At 41.9% G+C, this 12,221-nt stretch overlaps 1 protein-coding gene across 15 annotated transcripts in view; it reads left to right on the top strand.

Annotated features, from left to right (window-relative positions):
• The window catches only part of SESTD1 (SEC14 and spectrin domain containing 1), a 126,036-nt gene that overhangs the window by 33,643 nt on the left and 80,172 nt on the right, over window positions 1–12,221 (top strand). The window lies entirely within an intron of this gene.

Here is a 12,221-nt window from a genome sequence, read left to right as displayed (position 1 = left end):
ATCCAGCGGGGTCAATTTATTGCATCTAGTCTAGACGCAATAAATCGACCCCCAAGCGCTCTCCCATCGGCTCCTGTACTCCATTGGCATGAGAGGCGCAGTCGGAGTCGACGGGGGAGCGGCAGCAGTCAACTCACCGCAGTGAAGACACTGCAGTGAGTAGATCTAAGTACGTCGACTTCAGCTACATTATTTACGTAGCTGAAGTTGCGTAATTTAGATCGATTCCCTCCCCCCTGCCATCATCCCTCCCCGCCCCCCCAGTGTAGACCAGGCCTAAGAAGCTGAGACAAAAATGAAAAAAATTATCTGGGTCATCCTATCATTGGTGTAACTTCCATTATGTAATATGTTTTGGTTTTCTTGTATTGATGATATTGAATGCTATGGGTATGATCAGGGAAGGTTGCTGACATTTCCTAACTGATAATCTGGATGTGATTGTTTAGCAATTTATGCCCAACACGTTTATAAATATCTTAAAATTGATTGGTTGTGAATTAAAATAATTCTAATTTAGAAGGGTACATTGAATTGCTCAATACCTTTATTGACATTGTAGAGTAGTGTAATTCATTGGAAGGCATTTGTGGGAAGTAGGTTTCAGAGTAGCAGCCGTGTTAGTCTGTATTCGCAAAAAGCAAAGGAATACTTGTGGCACCTTAGAGACAACAAATTTATTTGAGCATAAGCTTTCGTGAGCTACAGCTCACTTCATCGGATGCAATCGATGCATCCGATGAAGTGAGCTGTAGCTCACGAAAGCTTATGCTCAAATAAATTTGTTAGCCTCTAAGGGGCCACAAGTACTCCTTTTCTTTATGGGAAGTAGAGAATCCTTGTTTTGCCATCATTTTGAGTGATTTAACTCAGTTGAAGAAACTCTTGGAAGACTTTCAATGACGGAATATTTGTCTGACCTGAATAAGTCTTAGTTGTTTGATAAACCTGTACTAAAATTATTATGCAGGTAGAATAAAGGTTTTTTAATCTTATATCCTTAGTAAAAATAACTCAGTTTGAGCATGCTGTGAAATGTCATGAAACTCAATAACATATATAAGTTATTGCAATCTTTGGTGAAGATGTCAACAAATAAATAGCGGTTTAAATCCATACCATGTGTGCTGTTTAAAGCGAAGTAATTATTCAATAAAAAGTCATCTTAGAGATCAAACAGTTACTGCAGATGTGAGTAGATTTCAAGTGTCAAATCTAAACTTGCATATGAAATGTTGAGTGCATCTTAAATTTTAGATTCTCTCATGTAATCAATGTAAGTGACTTTTTACAGCTAATTTATGGTGTGGTTGCTTTGTGATGGAGAAGGGTATAGGGAAACTCCATGAGAGAGATTTAGGCCATATCTACACTACAGAGTTAAGTCGACTTAAATTACGTTGATGATCATAAACCACTGTAATTACATTGTTTGTGCATGTTCACACAATACTTCTTGTGTTGGCGGAGCTTATTCACAGTTGGTGCTCTAGTACCAACAGAGAGAGCAGTATACCATGGGTAGCTATCCCACTGTGCAAATCGCCACCTTCTTCTGCTAAGAGTTCTGGGAATGTATCAAAATGCATCATGGGAGCGGGATTACTGCCCCATGATGCTATTTTCTCTGTCCCATAATTCCAAGGGCTTCTGACTATGTTTTGTGCTGTTTTTCAACTTCCCCTGTAAACTTGCGTCCACCATCTCTGTCTGAAAGCATAGATCCTGCACTGCTCACCAGTCTTGTGATGAGCGTTAAGAATACAATGTGGCTGACTCTGCACAATTTCATGAGTTGCAAATCTGAAAGGAATCCATACTGCCTGCCCTGCTGTGTGCCATGGAAAGAAAAAAAAATTCAAGATTGCTGTTGACATTCATGGAGCAGCTGCACATGGTGGACTGTCATTATTGGGCTCAGGAAACAAGCACTGGGTGGTGGGATCAGATTGTGATGTAGACATGGGATGTTGAGCAGCGGCTGCAAAACTTTTGTATGCACAAAGCCACCTTCCTTGAACAGCATGCAGAGCTTGTCTCTGCCCTGCAGCGGCAGGACACCAAAATCAGAGCTGTTTTAGTAGTGGAAAAGCATGTGGTGATTGCCAGCACCTTCAGTCTGCTTATTGGTTAGTCGGTAATCAGTTTGAAGATCGGAAACCCACTGTAAGGGTTGTGATGATGCAAGTATGCAGGGCCATTAATCGTCTCCTGCTACAAAGGACTGTGACTCTGGGCCATTTTGGGGAAATAGTGGATGGTGTTGCGGCAATGGGATTCCCTAACTGCGGCGGGGTGATAGATGGCAAGCATATCCCAATTTTGGCCCCAGACCATCTTGTGAAAGGGCTACTTCTCTATGGTATTGCAGGTACTGGTGGATCACCAGGGTCATTTCACTGACGACAACACGGGGTGGTCAGGGAAGGTGCGTGATGCATCCATCTTCAATAACACTGGCCTGTATAGAAAGCTGCATGCAGGGATTTTCTTTCTGGAGCAGAAGATTGCAATAGGGGATGTGGAAATGCCCATAGCGATCCTGGGAGACCCAGCATACCCGTTACTTCTGTGGTTCATGAAGCCTTACATCAGAAACCTTGATGGAAGCAAGGAGCACTTCAGCAGCAGCAGAATGACCATAGAATGTGTGTTTGGTGATTTAAGTGGTCTCTGGCGCTCCCTTTTTGGCAGGCTGAACCTCAATGAGGAAAATATTTCCATGGTCATAGCAGCCTGCTGTGCTCTGCATAACATTTGTGAAGCCAAGGAGGAAAAGTTTCCTGAGGAGTGGAGCACTGAAGTGGATTGCCTGGCAGCTGATTTTGAGCAGCCAGATACCAGGGCTATTAGAGGGTCTCAACAGGGGGCTATTCAAATCATGGAGTCTCTGAAACAGCATTTTGGCAATGAGCCCCAGTCACGTGTCTTTCTGTAATGCATTCAGACAGGCATTATTTACTTGCCACCTAGAATAACGATTCCTGCCTGAGAATTAATTGTAGCCTGCAAATGTGCTGATTGCCACTGTGTATGAATTTCTGCCCACCCCCTCTATGTAGGTCCCAAATAAAGCATCATTGTCTTTGTAAGACTAAATTTTTATTAAACAGTAATACACATATTAACATTTCTTACACGGCTCATGACCGTGAGCAACGCCTCTGAAATAAGGATCTCACAGCTGTGTGCAAGTCCAGCTGTTATTACCAAAAATGTTCTTAGGCTTGGAGTACAAGGGGTACTGTGATGGGCCAGGAATATGCAAGGAATGTGTGTGGGAAGTTTGGGGAGGGCATGGAATACCATTCTATATGGGCTGCAGGCCAGTTAAGCATGCATGCGTTCCAAATGCAGTGCTACCAGGGACCTGAGCATCTATGATTGGTCCTCCATGAGCTTTATCATCCGCTCCTGACCCTCTATTATCTGCTTCTTCCCCGTCTCCTCTCCTGGCTATCCATTTCTAGTTTTTCATTTATTGTCTGTCTCCATGGTCTGTGCTCGCTATTGCCCTGATCAGATGATTGCAGCCCTTCTCAAAACACGTCCTTGTAGAAGCAGCATATTTTCGGTGCCATACCAGAGTGACCGTTGGCCTCCCTTGTCTTCTGGTATGCCTGTCTCAGCTCCTTGATTTTAGCACAGCTCTTCTGTGAGTCCCTTTCATGCCTCTTCTCATCAATACCAGGAGCAATCTGCTCGTATGTATCAAAGTTCCTATGACTGGATTGGAGCTATGATTACACAGCCTCCTCTCCCTACAGATCCAACCAATCCAGCAACTCTGGGGTACTCCAGGCGGGAGCACATTTGGTGCAGAAAGCTGGCATGGTTAGCTGGGAAGGTATGAAGTGAGCTGTCCACAGTGAGCATACAGGAAGTGGAATTTCCAAAATTCCAGGGGCTTTAAAAGGGGAGGGGTGCATGCCTGTGTACCTGGCTGCAGGGCAAAGGAATAGAAACTGCTTACCAGAGTGGTCATGATGAGCATTGTGGGACACTTCCTGAAGGCCACTTAAAGCTACATAAGTAAGCACGCTGTCTACACTGAAACTGCCTCGCTCTAACTTTGTCACAAAAAGCTCTATGCCGCTCGTCAAGATAATTTTTTTGTCGATATAGCCACAAGTGTTTTGTTGCAGTGTAGATATACCCTGAGAGAGTCAAAAGGAAGCATGGCAACTGCAAACTTCGTACTGCAGCTCTCCTTGTAACATGATTCTATGGTTGGAAAATGATAAGTATGTTTCATGGAAAATTTTCCACTTAAAAACAAAACAAAAAATCAAGAACCTGAAAAACAAATTGTTTTCCAATGTTTGAGTCCCCTGGTCTTTTTTCCATTATAAAGGAGGAAAGGCAGAATGACTAAACAACCAATAACCCAAAACATTTAGACTTTTTTTGTAGAATAAGTGCCAAATTTGAAAAAATGAAATTTTTTTGCAGACGGTGTTTGGGAAAGTTTGAAGAAAATTTTTAACCAGTTCTAGTATTTACAAAATAGTTCTTATGACTGTAAAATACACATTCAAAGCAAAATGAGCACTGGATTTGCAATCTTTTTGACAAGATTCCTAATCTACCTGACAGGTTTCAGAGTAGCAGCCGTGTTAGTCTGTATTCGCAAAAAGAAAAGGAGTACTTGTGGCACCTTAGAAACTAACAAATTTATTTGAGTATAAGCTTTCGTGAGCTACAGCTCACTTTATCGAATGCATTTGGTGGAAAATACAGAGGGGAGATTTATATACACACACAGAGAACATGAAACAATGGGTTTTATCATTCACACTGTAAGGAGAATGATCACTTAAGATGAGCCATCACCAACAGCAGGGGGGGGGCGGGGGGAAGGAGGAAAACCTTTCATGGTGACAAGCAAGGTAGGCTATTTCCAGCAGTTAACAAGCACATCTGAGGAACAGTGGGGGGTGGGGTGGGGGGGGGGAGAAATAACATGGGGAAATAGTTTTACTTTGTGTAATGACTCATCCATTCCCAGCTCTATTCAAGCCTAAGTTAATTGTATCCAGTTTGCAAATTAATTCCAATTCAGCAGTCTCTCGTTGGAGTCTGTTTATGAAGCTTTTTTGTTGAAGGTTAGCCACCCTCAGACCTGTAATCGAGTGACCGGAGAGATTGAAGTGTTCTACGACTGGTTTTTGAATGTTATAATTCTTGACATCTGATTTGTGTCCATTTATTCTTTTACATAGAGACTGTCCAGTTTGACCAATGTACATGGGAGAGGGGCATTGCTGGCACATGATGGCATATATCACATTGGTAGATGCGCAGGTGAACGAGCCTCTGATAGTGTGGCTGATGTGATTAGGCCCTATGATGGTATCCCCTGAATAGATATGTGGACAGAGTTGGCAACGGGATTTGTTGCAAGGATAGGTTCCAGGGTTAGTGGTTCTGTTGTGTGGTTGTTGGTGAGTATTTGCTTCAGATTGGGGGGCTGTCTGTAAGCAAGGACTGGCCTGTCTCCCAAGATCTGTGAGAGTGATGGGTCGTCCTTCAGGATAGGTTGTAGATCCTTGATGATGCGTTGGAGAGGTTTTAGTTGGGGGCTGAAGGTGATGGCTAGTGGCGTTCTGTTATTTTCTTTGTTAGGCCTGTCCTGTAGTAGGTGACTTCTGGGTACTCTTCTGGCTCTGTCAATCTGTTTCTTCACTTCAGCCGGTGGGTATTGTAGTTGTAAGAATGCATGATAGAGATCTTGTAGGTGTTTGTCTCTGTCTGAGGGGTTGGAGCAAATGCGGTTATATCGTAGAGCTTGGCTGTAGACAATGGATCGTGTGGTATGATCTGGATGAAAGCTAGAGGCATGTAGGTAGGAATAGCAGTCAGTAGGTTTCCGATATAGGGTGGTGTTTATGTGACCATCGCTTATTAGCACCGTAGTGTCCAGGAAGTGGATCTCTTGTGTGGACTGGTCCAGGCTGAGGTTGATGGTGGGATGGAAATTGTTGAAATCATGGTGGAATTCCTCAAGGGCTTCTTTTCCATGGGTCCAGATGATGAAGATGTCATCAATGTAGCGCAAGTAGAGTAGGGGAATTAGGAGACGAGAGCTGAGGAAGCGTTGTTCTAAGTCAGTCATAAAAATGTTGGCGTACTGTGGGGCCATGCGGGTACCTATCGCAGTGCCGCTGATTTGAAGGTATACATTGTCCCCAAATGTGAAATAGTTATGGGTGAGGATAAAGTCACAAAGTTCAGCCACCAGGTTAGCCGTGACATTATCGGGGATACTGTTCCTGACTGCTTGTAGTCCATCTTTGTGTGGAATGTTGGTGCAGAGGGCTTCTACATCCATAGTGGCTAGGATGGTGTTTTTAGGAAGATCACCAATGGATTGTAGTTTCCTCAGGAAGTCAGTGGTGTCTCGAAGATAGCTGGGAGTGCTGGTAACGTAGGGCCTGAGGAGGGAGTCTACATAGCCAGACAATCCTGCTGACAGGGTGCCAATGCCTGAGATGATGGGGTGTCCAGGATTTCCAGGTTTATGGATCTTGGGTAGCAGATAGAATACCCCAGGTCGGGGTTGTAGGGATGTGTCTGTGCGGATTTGTTCTTGTGCTTTTTCAGGGAGTTTCTTGAGCAAATGCTGTAGTTTCTTTTGGTAACTCTCAGTGGGATCAGAGGGTAATGGCTTATAGAAAGTGGTGTTGGAGAGCTGCCTGGTAGCCTCTTGTTCATACTCCAACCTATTCATGATGACGACAGCACCTCCTTTGTCAGCCTTTTTGATTATGATGTCAGAGTTGTTTCTGAGGCTGTGGATGGCATTGTGTTCTGCACGGCTGAGGTTATGGGGCAAGTGATGCTGCTTTTCCACAATTTCAGCTTGTGCACGTCGGCTGAAGCACTCTATGTAGAAGTCCATGAACTTCATGAAAAAACTCGTACAGATACAGACAGACATCATCTTCCTCTCCTAATGCTGACAGCTTGTGCCACACACTCTCAAAGAAACTGCGGAACCACCTGATCAACATCCTCTACAGCAAACAGGGAAAGATTAAGAATGAGCTCTCAAAACTGGATACTCTCATAAAGAACCAACCTTCCACACAAACTTCCTCGTGACTGGACTTTACAGAAACTAGACAAGCCATTTACAACACACACTTTGCTTCTCTACAAAAGAAAAAGGACACTAAGCTATCTAAACTACTACATGCCACAAGGGGCCACAACAGTGGTTCCCGTAACCCACCCAGCAATCTTGTTAATCTATCCAACTATACTCTTAACCCAGCAGAAGAATCTGTCCTATCTCGGGGCCTCTCCTTTTGCCCCTCCACCCCCACAAACATGATACAGTTCTGTGGTGACCTAGAATCCTATTTTCGACGTCTCCGACTCAGGGAATATTTCCAATACACCTCTGACCAACATATTAACCCACAGAGACTTTCCTACCAACACTGCAAAAAGAAGGATTCTGGGTGGACTCCTCCTGAAGGTCGAAACAGCAGACTGGACTTCTACATAGAGTGCTTCCACCGACGTGCAGTTTTGTCAACAAAAGTCAGGTTTGTTATGCAAAATAACGATACTATACTATAATCCCTTAATCTGGCGGAAGGGTGAAATTTATAGCCATTTCCCCTCATTTTCTTTGGTGGTGTCCAACTAACCAGTTTTGTTAGTTTTAAAACTCAGCTGTATTGGGTGACTTTTTTTATTTGAAAAGTGGGAAGCATTTTTTGTTTTAGAAGTCAGTTCAGTTTCTATGTGAATTAGCTGAGAATAATGGTCAAGTGGTAGTTTTCCGAGCTGAAGGAGTGATGTTATTTCTACAGAAAATGTCACATCTCTCCTAATTTTGTACTATGAGTGTAGCCAATTTATTTTATTGCTATCTTTCCTTCATGTCACGCGAGATCTGGTGTTGCTCAACATATAAAAGCAAGCAGCTGAGCTCATAAAGGATTGATTATTTGTGACAAAAGGAAAAGAAGGCACTGGAAATAGTCTGCATTCAGGTCTTTGATACTAGCTCTGTGTTAGTAGGGGTGGAGGGAATCATTACCTGTATTAAAACAGTCAACTGTTGTTGAAGCATTTTCCCTGAGGGGAAGAGAAGCAATATTTTTGCTCAAGTAGATGTGGCTTATGTGAGAAGCACAATTTCAAGGAAAATCTCACTGGTGTGTGACAAAATGCAGCAGAGAACTTGCCTTTTTTTTAAAGGTTAAATTTGATGGACCAGTTTCTTGCAATTCTGTACCTTTGGACCATTAAAGGATCCTTTATTCCTTGTTTTTTCTTATGGTTTGATCCTTGTTGGCATAGTAATGGAGACAGATGTTCTATTCTCTCTGGGGCAGACTCCTAATGTGGTCTGGTGGAAGAAAGCACAATAGGCTTGAATATAGATGTTTTCTTCTGTGACTAGAATTTATTTAAATAGAACCTCTACAAGTACAGTAGGGTCCCTTCAAGGACATCTTTATTTTTCATTTGCTGTTTGTGGTGTTTTATGTAGGTCTTTGAGTTTCAGCTCCAAATCCCTTCATCTTCTGTTTGTTTTGTTTTTAATCCTGTCAACTATCTATGTGACAGTGGTACTTTGCTCATTCATTTGGTCTGCTACTTCTTCCATCGTGCATCCATTTTTAAGATCTGTAACTGCTGCTTGAATTTAGCCTTCATGGAGCTTAGCTCCAAAATAGTTTCTTTGATGTCAACATTTGTGGATGGGCCAGGCTTGTCTTTTTTTTTTTTTCTGCTGTCTGCTTGCTCAGAGCTAAACTCAGTATTGGAGAGGGATATATCTTCCTGCCCTCTTAGGAGAAATGTGGTTTGGTTTTTCATGGTGGAAGACCATATTTTGGTTGATGTTTTAAGTAGCACTCCTATCCTTATTTAGTGTTTTGTTCTTGTTTTTGAGAACTTTGTGAAGACAATCTATCAGTGGAGAAACATGGCTTTTGACTTACACTTAACTTACAGTGGTTTCAGATCCTAAGACACATACTATTTTATTCTTATTTGTTGAATTTAATATATTTGTAAGCAATATAGCTGGAGGAGAGAAACTGCCTTTTTTTAAAGTGCATTCAGACTCAAGCTAAAAGGTAAAGGCAACCCTTCAACTTCTGAACAATATTGATCCAATTCCCCTCCTTCCTTCCCCTTTTTTTTTTTTTTTTTTTTAATTTAAGATCCCTCCTTTGCTACTGGTTGGGCTTTCAGTAGCCTCTGCTGTTCAGGAAGAGAAGAGGCAAAGGCAGCTGTCTGCAGCTTCTGCTGCTCAAAACAGTGAGCTACAGAATGGAGACGACTCTAACAGGAACTGTCCTACAGTGGCTTACTGGTTTCTGGGGAGGGGCCAACCCATACTCAAGAGCCCCTCAGTTCCCTCCTCTGTCTGTTCCTGGGAAAGGAGGTGGCAACAAAGGTGATAAAATTAAAAATGGGCCCATTTACACTACTCAGACTGCTGAACCCCCCCTATAGCTGGTTATCAACAATTTATGTTCGCATTCTCTTGGGCCATCCTGGTTAGAAAGATAGAAAACTAATATAAACTTCATGGATGACTTCCAGGGGGCAAAAAAAAAATATCCTTTCTTTCTTCAAGTAGTCTGATTGAACCTAAGGGGGCTAATTGTATAAATAAGGTGTACAGAATCTGGCCCTTTGTGAGGGATGGAAATATGCCTAGTTGTTTTATATTCCTGGTATTATCACTGGATCTTTAATTCCAGGTTTGGGCTTTGAGTGGCTTTGAAAAAGAACAGACTTTTAACTATTATTGCAGTTATAATTCCAACACTAATTGTATAAATGGCCAAGTTATGTCACCTGCATCTCTGCTTATCTTGGGAAAGAGCCCTTCTCTGTGTATACCAGTTTGTAGCTACAACGCTTGATATTCGTGTTCAGATTTTATGTGTGTGTGTGTGGTTTATCTCATATATAATTCTGCACACATAGGACTCTCTTTAAGTGGCTTTGTGGACTGATTGGTCATAATTCAAATTCCATTTAGATCAGCTGCTGTCATGAAGCAAAAACATGATGATTTAATGCCTTTCTTAACTTCATAATCAAGGTATTTAAAATCACTTAGGAAAAACTTGCCTTTTTAGGATCTCTGAAAACAATTCTCCTCCCCACACCTCCATTTCCATCAATAATAAAACTGAAATTATTATCTATCATACAAAATCCAGCTTTCTACGTCTGGTTGAAGTGGTTAGGATACTGTCCCCTTACTGTCTATAAGTTACTCCTTGTTATATTAGACTATCCTGCGGGATTTTACAAAAAGGTTAATACATTTAAGAAATCTTTTATCACAATAAGCAATGGCAAAGAAAATCAGAGCACCGTCAAAGCTACTGAGATTTACAGTTTACTTTGAAACTGGTTTATTAATGCAGATGTGGAAGATTTGGAAAAAAAGCTGAAGGATAGAAAAAGATTATATTATGAGGCCAAAGTGGTGGCTTAAAAAGCTATTGGGCTAACTTGTAAATCATGCTGCAGTTCATATCTGTTCATTTCCATGTACAGTATTTCATTCTAAAAAATTAGATAGGCAGCATGTTTTTCACCTGAAATACAATTTCTCAGGAAGATGGTTGCTGAAAAGATCCAAGTGCAAAGATTTAACATTCTGTTCAATCCTTGCAGCTTTGCTTATGCTACATCAGTGAATCAGTAACTAGCACTGGAAATGGGGCATCCATTAGACTTTCCATGTCAAACTGATATCTTGCAGTGTTATACTATGGGAATGTGAATGGTAGAAAAAAGAGGGACATATCCAGGGACAACAGTCAGGTGAGAGCTCTTATCCCACCCAGCAACTGAGAAGGAAGAGGATGCAGCGATTCCTACCTAAATGCTGCACCTGTTTTGGTGGCTCCATATTCCCTATCAGCCTGTGACTAGTAGGTCTAATAATGAGCATACCTTTAGGTTTTCCCCAAACTTGCTCTGAGCCTCCTGGCACCTATGATTTTAGTGTATGGTAGGGACACTTCTGTTCCTTTACCTGTCTTTCATTCTGTTTTGCTATAATGGATGTATGTCTGCTACTCTGCCCTTCTTCTGCCTTTGTGTTTTGCCCTTCTCACTAGTGAATAATTCCAGCATGCTTCTCTTCTGTTGCTCATAACTCTCCCCAAGCAGCCATAGGGCAGAGCTGATGTGATTCTTCTTAGTCTCACAACACAGGTTTCTGAAGAGCATCAGAGAGGCAAAACGGGGACATGGCATAGGCCAGCCCTGGCCATATATTGTTAGTATCTAGTATTGTGGGCATCTACCATATGGCTTAAACAGCCATTTCAAATGAGATTAAAAGCATTTGTTTGGTCAATGGTTTACATGTAATTTGTGGTGTGATATCAAATGTAAAGTATATTTTAATTTCAGTACCTCATCTTTATTGCGAGCAAACTTGGAAGTCCCTTTTTCTTAAGGTGGTGGTGGTGGTGTTATTGCAATAGAACCCCGTTGATCTGATCCTCCATTATCTGGTTTTCTGTGTTAACTGAACAACCAGCACATACCCGTCCAGAAGGGGGAGATCTCTCCTGTGACCACTAGATGGCGGTACAGCATTGCACTTTCCCATTTTCCACTTTATTTAGTTTTTTTGATTATCTGGTCTGTCCCCTGTCCCAGTTAGATCAGATAAACAGGGTTCTGCTGTATTCCTTTGAATTATTGTAGTACCTAGGAGTCCTAGTTCTAGACAAGGACTCTATTGTGCTAGGAACTGTGCAAACACAGGATTTGAAAGAGAACAAAGAAATGACTTTGGGAATGTTTACAGGGAACTCATCCCAAATTGGGAGGGAAAGCATGGGAGAAAGAATGATGGTGTTTGTTTGAGAATGTAAAAAGTGGGCGATGGAGTCAAGAGTCTACCCCTTCAGTACTGAAGGTTCATCACTTCATGAGATCTAGTGAAATGACTATGAATTCCTTTCCCTACATACTAAAAAGTGTTATGAATAAAATATCAAGGACCTGATTTTCGGAGCACTCACAGCTCTCAACGCTTCAGTGAGAGTTCTGGGTGATCTATACCTATGAAAATAGGCCTTAAATCTTGTATGTTTTGATCCTGACATAGTCATTGTTTCTTTATATTTGAATGAAAATCTGTGTGCTAACAGAAGCTGTACAATGTACTTACTGTTGTTCCGAACTAGATACACAGACCATTGTGGGTTCTT

The sequence above is a fragment of the Dermochelys coriacea genome, chromosome 11 (assembly GCF_009764565.3).
Source record: "Dermochelys coriacea isolate rDerCor1 chromosome 11, rDerCor1.pri.v4, whole genome shotgun sequence".
NCBI lineage: Eukaryota > Metazoa > Chordata > Testudines > Dermochelyidae > Dermochelys > Dermochelys coriacea.
The sequence above is the reverse complement of the archived record's forward strand: the minus strand, read 5'-3'. Positions and strand labels throughout refer to the sequence as shown.